Source organism: Cupressus sempervirens, chromosome 7, assembly GCF_028749045.1.
Source record: "Cupressus sempervirens isolate cs-2001-9-10 chromosome 7, ASM2874904v1, whole genome shotgun sequence".
NCBI lineage: Eukaryota > Viridiplantae > Streptophyta > Pinopsida > Cupressales > Cupressaceae > Cupressus > Cupressus sempervirens.
In genome coordinates, this window is record NC_143124.1 from 330431167 (window position 1) to 330446627 (window position 15461).

Genomic DNA, 15461 nt, shown 5'->3' on the forward strand with positions numbered 1-15461 from the left:
ACCTAAGAAAGAGTCTTGGTGTAGTTGATTTGGATCATGAGTGATCCTTGTTTTGTTTGGCTCAGGACAACGAGGGAGTGTCAGAAATTTAATGTGGTTGGTCGGTTGCCCCTAGAGCCAAAAGCCAACCTACCTGCCTGACCCTCATTCAACTCGGTAGGTGAATTTGAATTTGAAATGAGAGGGAAAACATTTTGCAGTAAGACAAAGGGAATGAACCCGATTCATTCGATAAGTTAAAGAGATCATAGAAGAGTAGACCAAAGTGGAGAGAAAGGAAGATCAGCAGATCAGAGCAAAGGAAGAATATTCAGAACAAAGGTCAGGGGATAGGAAGAAGGTTCACTTTTTGTGTTTGCAGTAGCACATGTTGAATCTCCTTATCATTTTGTAAGTCCATTTTGTTTTTTCCTAAGAAGTAGTGATTGCTCCAAGCATTATTGTATGTCACTTTTAGTGTTGTAAGTTTAAGTTTTATCAATTGAAGTTTTAGTATTTTTTGGTTGAAGCCAAATGCTCCCAAATTTTGTAATAGTTTAACCTAGTTTAATAGAAAGCAAGCATAGTTGGCATATTGTTATCTCCCTTCTATTTAATATTACATGTTTTGCACTTGAGATATTCATATTTGCAAGTTTTGAAGTTATCCACTTTGTGTTTTAATGGTAGAAATGCTCAGACTGTAAGTTTGTTAGATTGTTAGACAACTCACTTGGTTCACTCTTTAACCAAGCTCTCTCTTCTGTTGTTCCTACCGAGTTTACTTGGTAGTCTAAGTGTTGGTTGGGTGTCGAGCTTGTCGAGCTCCATCTTTCTTTTGGAGACCACGTTCACTTAGCAACCATTGTGTCAAGGTCCACCTTCCCTTTGGTGACCGAGCTCACTCGGCATCCTCTTGTGTCAAGTTCCCCTTAGTGTCAAGCTTACTCGGCTTCTTCGTGTGTCGAGTCACTCGGTACCATTTGCCTATCACTTGGCATCCACTACATGTCGAGCAAACTGTCACTTGGCACCTTCTTGTGCCAAGTGAAATTTGATGTTGTGAAATTGATTTCTTTACATACCATTCACATTGTTGGGGTGATTGCTCCTATTTTGTGAGTCTTCCCTTTTTTGGTTGTGAAGTCCAACCATCACAAACCATTCAGCTTCCATTTTTTTATTCTTTCAGCTGCTAGTTAGGTAAACTTGAATGGAATATTTGTTCCTAGTCCATTATGGTGAACCATGTAATTCGTTGTTTCTGTGCAATTTGTATTTTCCTATTTTATTTGTTGTAGGTTTATATTGCCATGCCTTTGCTTTATTTGCTTGCCAATTGGTATCAAAGTCAAGTTAGAAGCCTTAGCACCTACAATATGACTTTAAGGAGATTGTGGAGATAAGCCAGATACAGAGAATCAAATTGGATATTATGTTGAGTTACATCCTAAATATGGGGAACAGAAGAATACATAGAAAGAAAGCCTTACTCCTCTATTATTGAAAGCCTTATGCATGCCATGGTTTGCACAAGATCCAACATTTCTTATGCATTGGCAGTGGTTAGAAGATATAAAAGCAATAGAGGAAAATTTATTCGTGGGTTGTAAAATGAATATTGAGATATTTGAAGGACACATGACACAATGTTTTGATGTTTAGAGGAGAAGATGCACAACTACAAGGATTTGTTGACTTTGACATATTTGGTGACTTGGATAAAATACAATCAACCCTTGGTATATGTTTAGGGCAATAATTAGCTGGATTTCTAGATTGCAAAAGGCGGTGGCCTTCTCCACTACAAAAGGAGCAAGGGCCCTCTATATAAATCTTGACGGTGACTGGTCCACCTTACTTACACAAACAAGCTTCCAATATATCTAATGGAATATCAACATTGTTGCTGAGCCCTTGGCTAATCTTTTGTAATGCATTCAACCAACATTTTCCATCACTGGGCACCATGATTCAATCTGAATTCCCTACAGGCTGCCAAGGTCACAAGCTTTGATACCATTATAATGCACCCGACCTGCTCTCCCAGCCCAAACCATTGGTATAAGCAATATACACAATGGTTAGCCCTTGTTGGACTACCCCTGATGGTACTCTAGGTGCACATAGACTTAATATGGTAGGGAAAAAAAAGTTGACAGCATGCCTAATGGCGACATACAAAATGTTAGCGGCAGGATATCATATGATAATATACTATAAAGTGATGGTCTTAGCCATATGGCTAATTCTCCTTCCAAGGTCTAGTTCCAAGAACCATCCAATGGTCCCTTTACTCAGCTAGCTTTCTCAAGGCTTCTCTAAAGGACTTGTTCCCTACCTTCCGAAGGTCTTTAGTATGACAATCCCAATAGGGCAAGTAGAGTTCCAAACCCACTCTTTCTAATTTGACTTTGCACTTTGACTTTACCCTAAGGTCTCTATTCCCACAACCCCTCTACCAACTAGAATTTGTGCATAATCAGATCTCCCACTACAGATGAATGTGTTCCCACCCTATCTTGGCTCCACATATGCCAATGGACGTTTTGAACCCAAGCAACAAAACCCACAAGTTGATTTTTCCGAGTTAGGCCTAATAGGAGATCTAATTCTATTAGCCCTCCTAATCGAGTATTTTGGTTCTTTCTCCTTATCTTGCTGAATAACCTACTGTTTGAAGAGCATATTTGGATATCCCTTTGGGGATTCTAAACAATATGACAAAACCAGTTGTGGGCTCTACTCCCAACTCACGTAACTTATTTTTGGCTTAATCAAGCCTAATGGAGCGTAATGAACCTAATGCAGAAGAATAACTTAAAAACCTTCACCAGTCAACTCAGCTCTTGTCTTGCACATTCAATTAAGATCTTTACCTCCTCAAGAAACTCCAATCCACCATTTAGTCCATCACATCCATCCTCTATCATGCCATTACTTTCCTAGCTCACCACCACTCTATGATCAGCCTAGGGCTTCACCTAACAAATAGGGAATCAATGTTTGCAACCTCAAATCTTGCATGAACCTTTACCATACATTCCATCCTAACATTCCAAGAAGGCTAAAAAGTTCCCACTTTGGAATGCTAGGGTATGACCATTTTGAATCAAAACCCTAGGTTCTTATGGGTTTTTAACCAGTTTGGCTTCAAAGCCATGACTCCCTCCACGAAGCTCTTCATATGCTCAGCCACCTTTTTTGAGCAACTCACAGCGCTAAATCACCATATAAGCTACAAGATCAGACAAGACCGTACAGGACCATACATAACAAGGAAAGCATAGTAAAACAGTAAAAACTATGTAGCCAGTTAGGAATCTTGCTCAAAAAGATTTTTCATTGCACTCCGTAACCTTCTCTAATCGACTTTCCAAAGCATTTATCATGCCTTGGATCAGTTACAACTGATTGCAACTAATTTGTGGAAGAAATTGAAAAAGTTGCAAAAGTTGCTCAAGCAACTTTTGTGCAATTTTACATCTTTTAAGCAACTCTGCTCATCAATTCTTGGTCACTACTAAGTGCCTCAATTCACCTCTAGACTCCTAATTATACCTAATTAGACCAAATGCAACCTGTCCTAAACATCAGGTGCCCTTGGAAGGCTCTGGGCCATAATTGGCCATCACCACTCCTAAGGGTCCTTACCACCAAAATGAGCTTTCATTAAGGATTGAACAAACAAGGGTCACAACCTTATGGCCTTATTACAAAACATGACACTAAGACACCACTCCTAAAGCAATCTAATTAGTGCCCCTGCACCAAGTTACCACTCTGGTACAATGGTTTGGTGCCATTCATACAGTGATGTTGGGCTATAGGTATGGTACAAACAAGTGTGATGTCTGGAGGTGTATGTATAAGTGCAGGCCAAGTGTATGATGATGGTCATACGGTTACTAGCAACTCCAGACTGCTATAGGGTTCAGCCCTCAACATAGATGAAGAATAGAGTATGCAATTAAGAATATATATACCAATTACTGAAGTGGATCACCAAAGGTTTCACCAGTTTGGTGCGCACATGTATAAATTCTGATTCAATGATGATAGCACTTACATATTAGAATGATTTCAAATGGATCAAGAGTAGAACATAGATTTGTCTTCGAATGAAGACTTTTACAGATTTGACGCACAATGTTGAACATTGTAATGATATTTCTAATGGCAGACTAGGGTGGCTGTGAGCCATTGAAAGTGTAAATGCAGAGTAAGGAGGAACTTCCATCTCCGAAGCTGCACATAACTACCTTCAGCTTTCAACTTCTAGAAATAAAAAAGAGTCATACATTCCATGATAATTTACAATGCCCAACCAACTCCATATTAAGGCCTCCTATGTCTAGAAAGTTACAACATCATACAGGCTGACACTATTTTATTAGTTTATTATTTGGGCCCCTCTTACAAAATAATTAAAGGTTTATTTTAAATTCTGGGACCACTTAATTAGTTAATTAAATTAAATTATTTTATTAAAATTTGGGAGACATCACAAAAGGAGCTAAGAAGATGTTGTGGTATCAATGGTCACTATCCAAATTGGGTAGTAAAGTAAAATGACAACAAAAATGCAAAATTATCAACAAAAATGCAATTCACTTAGTGAAGAATCAATATCATTTTATCAGAGGTGTTCTTGAATATCATTTTACCAGAGGTTTTCTTGAATAGTTTAACCTAAAGTTTGAGAAGATTCACACTATCCTGCAGATGGATCTGCTAAAATTGACACTAAAGTGAAACTGAAGTTCTGAAGAGCTTCGCTTGGTTCAGTAAATATGTGACGGTATGATTTCAAGTGGGAGATTGGTTGGTTGTAAAGCCCAACTGTCACAAACCATTGTGCTTCCCTCTATTTTTTTCCCTTCTCAATTTTTACCATTGAATTACATAAATTTGAGGAACGTATCATATGTTCTATGAAAAACTTATGAATTGCTGTAACTGTTAAAGAGAATAAATCCCCATATTTTCCTGTGACGCAGTGAATTTTGATGAACCGGGACAATTTATGTTTTCTGTTTAATCTGCTATTGTTTTATATTGCTCTGTTTTATTGTTTTTCGTAACACCTTGGGTCAATAATTGTCTCTAGAGGCTAAAGTGGACCAATTTTTTCATGTATACACAGGTAAAACTATTTGATCTGCAATATTCACAGGGCTAGGATTATCCCTCCTGTTCTCTGAGTTTTCAATGGATCATCAGATTGCCTGAAAACCACCACTGTCAAACTACTTAATGAAGATTTTGAAATCTGGTGGAAGCTCAGTAGTTATCTCTAGTGGCCAAGGTTTTGACCTAGACTAAACTAAGATTGTGTCTAGTGTTCAAGGAAAAAGAAGAAAATTGTGTCTAGTGCCTGAATTTTAATCCAATCTAATCTAAGAAATATATGGCTCAAGTATAATAAGAAAATAAAAATATATTTAGCGTATCTTACTGAATCCATTGAATTAAGTTTTTTGAGGCCAGATAGAAAACAGACAAATGCAATCTCCCAACTTCACGAAAATGTTGTACAATGTTAACCCACCATCCAAACAACGAACAGAAGAGATTTTAGGTTTACAGTTTCTTGAGGCACACGATTCAGACCATGGTCAATGAATTGAACAGTGAAACTTAAAACCATGTAAGTTGTATGCACGTTGGATGCATCCAGACTGCTGTATGGTGACTTTGTATTGTCTATCAGTTTTCCGTCTCTCCGCTACTGTTAATTGTCACTGCTTTCCAATTATTTATAGGGTTTCAATGTATTATCGGGTTTAACCTTGTAAAAAAACCTGACCCCGTTTCGAAAGCTCATCTTCACCAAATAGTGAAAAAAAAATCCGAAGTCAAATTAAAAGTTAGAATTTTTTCATTTTTCAGTCAATTGCTGTGATATCTAGACCGAAGGAAAGTCTACGAGTCAAATCATGAAACTCATCTCGTCTAAATTATTTTCCCATTGTTTGCGAGGCGTTTGATTGTAAGTTTATATTAGATTAGATTTCGTGATGAACAAAAATGGTTGATTGCTGCGAAAAGTCTTTTGATCAAACCAAACAAAAATTCTCCTTTCAAGACAACCCAAATTTTCATTTTTAAAAAGCGGGTAAGGCCCAGTTGGAGTTTTGAGAGCCCGATTTTACCCTGTGATCAACAAGTCGGAAGCCACACTGCAACTCTGCCTCCTTTTGACCGAGAACATCTGTGCACCAGCACGGAAGACCAGTGACAAGGACATGAATTTTTTTTATAGAAAAGTGTAAAGATGAGATGTATGAAATTAAGGTAGATAAAATTTAAATATATTTTAATATTTAGTAAGGAAATATGCTATTAAAAACATCAATATTTAAGAATACTCAATTCAAATATGACATTAACACTAACCAATCAAATTCAAGAATTTAGAAGATTATATTAGATTTCAAATGTTTATATCTTTTTCTAATTTTTCGCATTTGTGACAAGTTGATAAGATTTTATTTTTTCAATCATTTTATCTTCCACCTCACACAACATGTCTAATCAATATTAATTATCACAATTTATTAAATATTTTTAATTTATTATTTTAAATATATTTATTATTAGTTTTACATTGATGTTTATTTTTTACTATTTGATATAACTTATTCCTAAAACTTCATGTAATGCAAGTTCAAATTATATATATATATAAAACTAATAAATATGTCTTTTTAATATAATTTTAATATGTTATATCTTGGTATTTGAATTTTTTTTTTTTAAAATTTTTCTTTTTTAATAAAAGTAGTTAAATTATTACTATTATTTTACTTTTATAAAAATAAATTAAACAATATTATTTTTTAGTTATATTTTATAATAGTGTTTGTAATATGTATAATTGATAAGTGTTACAATTTTTAAACAATTTATCATTATTATTTTTATTTAAACAATTTATCATTTAGTTTAAATATTTTTAAAACTTAAATATATATTTTAATATTAAATTAATAATCATATTTTATATCAAAAAACATACTAAAGAAATAACCACAAACTAGAAATAATTCAATTCTAAAAGATATATTATAAATTATTATTAGGTTTTTATAAACTATGTATTAAAATTAAAAAATTATATTTTATTTCTTATTTATTATATCATAATAATTTATATGTATTACATCTATTTATTATTTACAAATGTACATATTAAATTATATAGATATTAATTCATAATTAAAAATTACTTAATTTTATGAAAATTTTGGAAATACAAAACAAAACATTAAATAGTAAACCTTCTTTAATTGTGTAAAATTAAACAATTAGTTTTACTTATAAAATATTTTTATATTTCAATACATTTCATTTTTTCTTATAGAAATGTGAGTTGTAATATAAAAATTAAATTCTTAGTTTAATTAATTAAAATACAATATATTTTAATTATTTATTATAACCATGATTTTATTTTGACTATTTGTTTTATTAAGAAAAATAATTATATTTAATTCTCTCACACACACACACAACTTATGTTGGTATCACTCTATCTTACTATTTTATTTCTATTTCTCTTCCTCCTTTATATTAACTATCCTTTTTTCCTCTGCATATATGTTTATGTTGTTATTGTTGTATATTGCTATTTATCTCTATCTATATCTATATCCTAGTTTTTGTCTAGTGCTAATGATTAAAAATAGTTTGAGTTCCATTTGATAATCAAGATGAGAATAATACATGGTTGGGGGAGTTATTCCAACTACTTATGGTTGTCTAGTAGCATGCATGGTATGCTTAAACATATAATGTGATACTCCAAATGCTTCATCATTTCTTCAAGTTCCATAATTCAAATATTGGTATGGATATCTTTCCTCATTGGACATAATTTAAGTTGTCAATATAGAAGGTGCAAATTTGTCTAAAGCATATGTATTGATCGTAGTATGATATTAAGTACTTAGTGTCATATTGGGGACTTTGGCCTCTTATTCTTGGGCTTAAATGCCCAAAGATATAATAATATAGCACAAGAGCTTAACAACAAAATATGAGCCATCCTATCAAATCACAAGCGCATTTCTAGGACGAGAATTTAATAAGAAAATATAAGCAATCCTATCAAATCAAAAGTGCATTTCTAGGCAAAAACTAATGCATTCATAATGATAATTTAGATTCTCACTCATCTACACCTCTACAACTATTATGCGTTAGGCAGGAACTATGACACATTGCTTCTCTTGTATAAAGATGGGAGACAAAAATTTAAAATTCATTACCTAATAGTCATATAGGCATTGCTTAGATACATTAAATAATTGTTAATAAAATCATAATGGCTACGAACATGAGTTGACATTTTAAAGGGTTGTGCTTAGAAGTGGAATACCCTCAAACGACAAGAGCAATGACCAAAGAAGACAGAGGGTCTAATTCTTTATTTCTTCAATGTATTTTGATACTAGCAATTGGACATGGGTGTGCCAAGAGATAAGAAGGGCCAATTATGAAAAACTAGGTCTATGTAGTTTATAAATTTATAATTTATGTAAGTCATTTTTACATATCTTAATAATCTTTTTTAATGTGTGTGTGTGTGTGTGTGTGTGTGTGTGTCCACATCTCTTGGATTTATCCATTGTACACCAAAGTGATTGCTAGTTTATTTATAGATAAACATGATGAGACCCCCTAATGAACTTCATTACGAAAAAAGGCACATTGGTATCTAGGTCTTCACGTGAATGTCACTCGTGTGGTAGACCGAAAGTCTTCATGGTTGCATAGGAGGGAACTTCTTTGTTAATATCAACATCATTAAGAGAAAATACCAACATCATGATGGCCTAGCAGTGTGAACAAAGGAAAAGGAAAGATATTAATTGTTAGACCATAGTAGCAAAATAAGTCACTTCTCATTGCACTCATAGACCTAATATAACTACTTCAGAGCCCTTTGAAGTTGGAACCACTCAAGACATGCTCCAATTCTACACCTTGAATATGATTGACTAAATTTAATTATTTTTCATTAATTGAATTTTAAGATATAATTCATAAACCCTAGGGTCTATATTCACCACTCAAATTAATCAAACAACCACTAAGCTTGTCCTTCCAGATAACAATTATAAGAAGAGAAATGGATGGACGATGTTAATATCTAGCTTAAAGTAAAACTATATTTTACAAGGACAAGCTCTTGGTGAAGGTTAAATCAATTGTTCTCCGAAATTAATAAAAAGGAATTTAAAATGTTTAAAGGCATGCATAAGATCTAGGCTTCCCATTAGTACTAGATTGAAGTAACAATTGTAAGGGAAAGATTAAATTGACATGGTTTACATAAAAATTGAGTAAAAGGTGATGCAAGAGCATCTTAGGTACTTCGGCAATCTTGCATCAACAAAAAAAATTCCTTTATTTATTCATTTTATTAGTAAAGGCAAAGTGTCCTATATATTATATTCAAAATAATTTTACAAAGAAATTGACCCCATTCAAAGTGCAGGCACTAGAGGAAAAAGAATGGGAAAGAAAACCCTCAATGTAGTTTGGGACATTTATGTATTAATTACATCCAGATGCATTTGTCTTTGTGTCTTCGCAAAGGTCTTTGAGAGGGCATACCCTTATTTAAATCAGTTTAAAAATATCTTTACAACTTTCCTTCCTATCAAAACTTAGAAAATATAAAGGCACCCCATAATATTTAGAATCTAGGGAAGACAAGCCTTCCTTTTACATAGTTGAATGTGATACATTTCATGATTCTTTTGCATGGATTTAAGAGAGAGCTATGACCTCTGAAACACATTCTTCAAAGTGTTGATGCTTCTTATTCAAAGTCATTATCTAGTTTAAATTGTCTTCTTTATGCTTTTGTTTTACATCAGCTTATGATATCCTTGCAACTTCATATTCATTTCAAGTTCACAAATGATGTTTTTTTTCAAAATCGTGTAGTTAAGATTTAGTTTTCTTTTGTTGGAATAATAATTGAGACATTTTTTTTATGTTGTCATTGATGTCAAACCTTACTGGTAAGACATTTTCTAACAGTGTAGAGTGTCATATTATTTGATCGATGAAGAGGATTTGAAAAGAGAGATAACGAGATGAACTAGGAAAGTGATTAAGAAAATAGGAGTAAGTATGATGAAATTACAAAGGAAGCTTGATCAATTAGTATTTGACAAGATAATATGTTGTTTGATCATTGTATGCAGTGGAGAAGAAAGATGAGTTGAAGTACAGAAGAGATGATTGATAGAAGTCAATGAAGAAGTTAAGCATTGTTGAGTAGAACAATATTAGCCAAGTAATTGTATGACCAAGAAAGGTGAAGGTAAACTAAAGTAATGATTGAGTATAGTAATGGTCAGGCAAGGTAGTGTGAGTCGAGTGAGACAAATCAATAGTGACTAAGCTACCTAATGATTACTGAGATGAAGAACATAATGATGATTGAGATGAAGAACATAGTGATGTCTGAGTGTTAGCAAATTAATAATTTGAGAAAGAAACAAGATTTGAGGTGGACATGGTTGAATTATAGAATGGTCAAAATGTATAAAAGATAAGGATCGATGAGATGTCATATTTAATGCATAAACTGAGTTTGTTAGGTGATCTAAGGTGAAGATTCAATGAGAATTTTCCAAAACTTTCAAGGAAAGAAGTAGAAAAACAAATAATGGAAAAAATCAATGAATTTGATGAAACCCTAAGATCTAAACTTATGTTTAAGAGGAAAAAGATTAAACATGACTATTTAAGGAAGCATATGAGACACTTTATGGATGTTAGACTGGTGAATTTGTGAAGGAAAGTGGGAGGACAAGAGTTCCAAAGGAAAAGTGAGAAGTTGGTGAATCAAGATTGCTTAAAGTTTTTCCAAGCATATCAAAGATGGAGAATGTTATGAAGTCTAATTAATGAACCAAGAATGAGCCAATTGGAGATCTGGACATGTAAAGCAAGTTGTATTTTATCATATCAACCTAGCTGATACTTTCTGACCATTATGGTAGTAAAATCCTTTAATCAAGGTTGACCAAACAATCATAATGTAAATCCTTTTATCAAGGTGACATTCTAAAGAAATGTTTTGAAGACCTCTAACAAGGCCATTCCTAACAAGGTGATTAAATCATTTAACAGGGTCACACCTAACAATGTGTTTTGTAACCTTAATAGGGTTGGCTCTTAACTAAGATCACTTTAGAAGAGTGAAAAAGTGGTAGCATGTTACTTGATGTTTTTTCTTAAATTGGGTTTCCACATTCAATCATGGTGTCATACTTGTGTAAATGTTGTTTCTATGTGTTACGCTATTTACTATTACATGTTTCTACAATTCATCATACACTAAAATCGAGAGTTAAGTGTCAATATGAATAAGTTGAATTAGTGATGATTTTATATATTGGCCTTGGTGGATTTATGAGTTTCATTAAGTTGTTTCAAGCTGTTAAAAGCTGAATTGGTACATCTTGAACTAAGGATAATTGATTCATCCCCCTCCCCCTCAATTATTATAATCATTCTAACAATTGGTATCTGAGCTTTTGTGCTTGCAAGGAAATTTTGATGGGACTTAAGTTAAAGATCTAGATATAAAAGAGAAAAGTACCCAAGCTGAACAAAGACAACTTCCTAGCATGGAAACATTTTATGAGATTGCATCATTCAAGAATTGGAGATTTTGCACTATGCTACTTGAACAATGAATACATTAAAGTACCTAGACCCATGACAATTGAGAAAAATAAAAGAGAAGCAAGCGAACAATCAAATGATGGTAGATTTGACATCTTCATTGAGTTATTTGAGTTTGATGATGTAAACGATTGCATGACTAAAAAGAAAATGTGGGATAAGATGGCACAAATTCATAGAGGAGACAAAAGTGTGTTAAGGGATAAAACTGAAATTTTGAGAGGAAAATTTTATAACATAAGAATGAAAGAAGAAGAAACTGTTGAACAATATCCTAGTTGAATCCTTGAAGTGGTGAATGCAATCAAAGGTGTTGGAGGAGACATATTGAAGAGAATGTGATTAACAATGTATTATGAACTATACTTCCTTCTTATGCCATTAGAGTATCTACAATACAAGAATTGAGATGTACACCTCGTAATGATTTGACCTTGGATAGTTTAGTTGGTAGACTCACCACATTTGAATTATCAAATTTTGATAACCATACACCTTCTAGTTTTGAATGTGCTTTCAAGTCTAAACTTACCCTTGAAGGATCTAGAAGAAAAAAAAGTTCAAAGCATAAGCTTGTGGACAATGATAGTAAATAAAATGATGACCTTGATGATCTTGAAGGACTATAGGGAAGAAGGCTACTAAGAGGAAAAGGAAAATACAAGTGTAAACTTCCTATAATTTGTTTTACATGCAATAAATTTGGTCATATTGCTACAAGGTGTCCTAAAAAATGTTAAAAGGAAGAAAGGAAAGACAACAAAGAACGAGGTAGAAGAGACAATAGGGATAACTGGGGTAACAAAGACTAGAATGGAAAAGGTAAGAAATCTTGTTACATTAATGAAAAAGATGGTATTGAAAGTGATTATGATGAAAATAATGAAGAAGTTGTTTGTGTTAAAATGAAAGATGAATCTAATGAAGATGAAAATTTTGAGAAAATTGGTCTCATTTCACATGTTAGTAAGAATGATAGATGGATATTTTATAGTGGTTGCTCACATCATATGACTAGTGATACAAGTAATTTTGTAAAGCTAGAACACTATGATGGAGGTTTTGTTAGGTTGGAAATGATGCACCATGTTATGTGAAAGATAAAGGATCTATTGTAGTGAATGATAAGGATGGGATGTTACAATGCATATTGGGTTGATGGATTAAAATATAATATATTGAATGTGGCACAACTGAACAATTTAGGATTTTGAGTTTAGTTTAAAAATAAGAAGGGAAAAATATGTGATGCTACTGGTGAACTCATTGGAGATGGAGAGAAAACAAGAGGTAATGTGTTCTATCTAGACCTATCTGAAAATATATGTTTATTTACACAATTTGAATATGTTTGCTTATGGCATAAGAGGTTGTGTCATGTGGATTTTGATAATTTGGTAAACATTAGTGTAGACACTCAAAAATGGTTCGCATCTACTACCTCATCACTTCTTCATACTAATTTGTCCCATTTTCTCATTCTACTAACTTTGATCTTTTGGCCAGATTGACCATATTTTGTCATTTGTATCCCCTTTTGTATCAATTTCATATCAACTCGAAATCATATCAAATCAACTCGGAATCACCCCAAATCAACTTGAAATCACTCGACACTGGTTCTAATCAACCCAAAACATATCAAACATCCCAAATCAATCATCATTTATCCACTCCTAGACATTGTTGTGGCTTTCAGTGCCTTGGAAACCTATCAACTTATCAATCTTACCAATCTTACCTTAGTACTGTCATGGCTCTTAGTACTAGGTCAAAATATCATTCATGTCATTCAATATTTGACGTTGTTGAGGCTTTCAATGTCAGATCATGGCATCATCAACCATTTTAATAATATTGACAATGTTTGTCAATGTTATTATGATCGAACCTTATCAATCAATTTCAATCCTGTAGCATTTACAATGTCAGTTAAATGTTACATTTCAATTTATTCATGTCATGTGTCCTTGGCATGTTATCAATTTCCATCTATCAATTAATTTGACCATAGTTTTGGTCTACCTTTTCATCATCTTATTCGATATCCATCATCGTCACATTTTCATCAAAGGATACAGTCGCATTCATTTAATCAATTTGGCCAATCATCTGCTAATTTTCTCTATAGGATTAAATAACCCATAATTTAATTCTATTTTTCCTTCTAATTATTCTTCCTAATTATCATCCTCAATTAATTAATTTTATTAATTAATTAGTTTATCATCGTCAATTAATTAATTTTATTAATTAATTGATTCATTATTTGCAAATCATGGAAATTTTTAATTTCCTAAGTTCCATTTTTCATCATTAAATCCATTTTCTACTAGTTCTTATTTTGTGGAATAAGAGGATTTTTAATTCAAGTATTCCATAAAATATTCCATCATCATGACACTTGGATATGACACCTCGTGGATTCTCCTTTGACACTTGGCTGAGATTTTTCATAATCAAATATTCTTATCTCTTACGCATGTCCCTATTTGGCTTATTCGTCATAGATTCTTGGCTTTAACTGGGTTGAGGAATCTTATGACGTGTCATAGATTCTCTTCCAAATTTGACTCTCATGTGTCATAGAATCTTACTTTTGGTATATTTTGTAATATGCGTCATAGGAATTATTATTACCTCTTACACATGTCCCTATTTGGCTTACTCGTCATAGATTCTTGGCTTTAAGTGGGTTGAGGAATCTTATGACGCGTCATAGATTCTCTTCCAAATTTGACTTGCATGTGTCATAGAATCTTACTTTTGGCATACTCTGTCATATGCGTCATAAGAATCTCTTGCCACATCGCATGTTTGTAGGTGACAAATCCAATGCTCTCACCCTACTTGAAAATTATAAAATGAACACTCTTTCTCTCATTTTGGGTCTCTGGGATTAGAATGCTTAAGTCTTGAGTCCTTGAATCTTTGAGTTTTTGAGTCTCTATTAATGTGCATTTTGCATTCTCACTCTTACAATAAAATCACACTTCAAGTATTCTCATGGCTTTATCACTATCATAGGCTTTTGCTTCAATTTTGTGTGCACTATAGGCAATTTTGGAGCTACAATCATTTGGAGAAGAAAGAAGGACATGGGAGCTACAAACGAAAAAGGGGGTTTCTATTGCTTTCTTAATTAGTTTGGCTTTCATGGTAGACTAGTGGGTGCTAACGCATGATTATTGAGTTTTGTGATTTTCTCATAGTATGTTATGCATTTAACCCATTTTTTTGGTCCTACATTTGGTGAACCCAACGTGAACATGCATATCTAACTTGGGTTTTCTTGTTTTGTGCTTGTAGGTGCAAGGAAGGAGCTCACTTGGAAGGGTATAATGACTATTTGCTCTCCCTTTTCACACCTAGATTTGTACTGTCAGAGCACACCTAGGTTCATAGTAAGCACATGCACCAATCAAAATCTGCATTTCAAGCTCCTATCACTATCTAGGACATAGATTAGGTGATTTTGTGTTACTGATGGTCTATTTGCAGCATGTGGCAATCATGAGATGAAGACATGATCATAAACTACTAATGCTTTGTTTGCAAGACGTTGTCGAAGAGTTTGTGTGTCTTTCAAAACTATGTGTGTGGATTTCCTAGATTAGATAACATTTTGTTTGGTGCTTAAAAAGAACCTTTTTCTTTTCTACCTGGCGTGTCTACAGTGTTAGATCCCTAGGAGTTGCATTGGACGTATCCTCTCCCCTCACCATTCGTGGATCTTGGGTGTAAGATAAATCCGTGTAACTTCTATA

At 33.3% G+C, this 15461-nt stretch overlaps 1 long non-coding RNA gene across 1 annotated transcript in view; it reads left to right on the forward strand.

The window, feature by feature from the left end:
• LOC149546771 (uncharacterized) overlaps positions 1-15029 on the forward strand; it is a 160989-nt gene extending 145960 nt beyond the window's left edge. The window contains exon 3 of the long non-coding RNA XR_016353771.1: positions 15004-15029. This is a non-coding gene — a long non-coding RNA (uncharacterized LOC149546771). The remainder of the gene's footprint in view (positions 1-15003) is intronic.
• Positions 15030-15461: the final 432 nt, after the last annotated feature.